The sequence below is a fragment of the Phocoena sinus genome, chromosome 11 (genome assembly GCF_008692025.1).
Source record: "Phocoena sinus isolate mPhoSin1 chromosome 11, mPhoSin1.pri, whole genome shotgun sequence".
NCBI lineage: Eukaryota > Metazoa > Chordata > Mammalia > Artiodactyla > Phocoenidae > Phocoena > Phocoena sinus.
The window spans coordinates 82437138-82438881 of record NC_045773.1 but is presented as its reverse complement, the minus strand read 5'-3'; the positions used below and the strand labels follow the sequence as shown (position 1 = coordinate 82438881).

Here is a 1744-nt window from a genome sequence, read left to right as displayed (position 1 = left end):
GTAGTCGTGGCCGAGTGGTTAAGGCGATGGACTAGAAATCCATTGGGGTCTCCCCGCGCAGGTTCGAATCCTGCCGACTACGGCAGTCACTTTTTCCAAGTGAAAGTAGTTGGGAATTGCTCCGCCGAGAGAAAATTGAAACGAAGCCACAGCTTTCCGAGATCTTGACTAAACTTATTGTGTTCTTTGTCCAGGCCCAAACTCCACGGCTATGGGGAACGGAAGTTATTATTATTTCATTACTTTTTATTAAAATTAAAGGTGTCTTAATAAGTAGAGCCCTAATCATTTTCCCGCCAGCGGAGCCTCCGCACAGTTCTCCGGAGCACCTTGAGTTTCCCTGCCCTCCAAACCCCCTGGAAGCCTATATTTTCAAGACAACTCTTTGTAGTTTTTCTTCCGCAATGGAAAGGAGCCCTGTTTCCTAGCCCAGTCGTCGGTCAGTTAGCAGGGAGATTCCGGGGAATCAATGGTTCAACTGCTTTGCTCTCCTGGATTCGCTGTTTGCAAATCTAGTACGACAAATCGTCAATGAAACCGACGCCATCACTGTCAAAAGAGCAGGCTGTCCTGCCTGGCCTGCAGTTTCAGCTCCGGGGCGGAGGTGGGTGGAGCGAGAGGGCTGAGAGAAGGGCTGGAGCGACACTTGGTTGGTCGCGGACGAGTCCGAGGGAGTTCAGGCTCAAATTTGCCAGAGGTAATCTATAGTAGAGCACAAAATCTGTCGGCTAAAACAACACGAACACTAGTACTTACATTTATTATGTATCTTTAAGGAGAAAAGATTAACTTCCTCCTCGTTAGTATAGTGGTAAGTATCCCCGCCTGTCACGCGGGAGACCGGGGTTCGATTCCCCGACGGGGAGTTGGTGTCGTTTTGTATCTCGTCACGTATTTTAGAATTCCCAACAATCGTGTTGTCACTGCTTAGAATCGAATATTACACACCTTCTTTCTTTAACATGAAAGATGCAGAACTCACTCTGGTTAGCGATCTTGAGCAGGTGACCTCAGATTCTGTGGAAGTTGCTGCGGCTTCTTCTAAATTCTGGAGTGTGTTCGGCGATGGCCACTACTGGGCTCTGTGACTGGGAACTGAACTGCACGGGGACCCTTCTGCCAGTTCTTCTCAACTACAGCACCCTCCCCCGTTTCCGTCACTTCTAGTCCCGGCTGCTCTAATCAGAAAACATTTCAGCCCAAGTATCAAAGCTACTTTAAGGCCCAGAGGGAAATCTAGGTTTAAGTGACACAGGACTGAGAACGCTCATCGAGAGTTAATGAGATTATGGTTGTCTGGCACCTGCCTTCTATTTAAATGCAGAAAGAACTTCTGAGGCCAAATGCCAAGATCAAAAATCCCATGTTCAAGACCTCCGTCCTCCTAGACATCAAACTCTGGAATGATGATACCGACCTGGCACAACTGGGGGCCATGTGTGCTCCATCCAGCTGACCTGGCTGGCCTAGGCAACTCGAAATTGGTGCCCCTGGATGCATATAAAAGGTGTGGAGGAAGATGACAAAAAGTGATGATAGACTTGCGGGAAGAGGAGATTCCCAAGTTCCAGGGGCATGTGAGGGGTATCAACATTGCTGCTTTCAACAAGATCTGAAGCTCCAAGTAATGTGTTTATGACTGTACATCAGACTTTACGAATTAAAGCTTTCTGAAGGGGAGCGGGGAACTCAGGAATGGATAAATAAACTGATGGAACAGAAGAATGCATCCTAAACAGACCCA

The 1744-nt window shown here is 47.9% G+C and overlaps 2 non-coding genes across 2 annotated transcripts; both read left to right on the top strand.

Annotated features, from left to right (window-relative positions):
- Positions 1-82, top strand: TRNAS-AGA. Its single transcript has one exon. It is a non-coding gene; the product is annotated as a tRNA-Ser (tRNA).
- Positions 83-794: 712 nt separating this feature from the next.
- On the top strand, positions 795-866 carry TRNAD-GUC. The gene has a single exon. It is a non-coding gene; the product is annotated as a tRNA-Asp (tRNA).
- The last annotated feature ends 878 nt before the right edge of the window (positions 867-1744 follow it).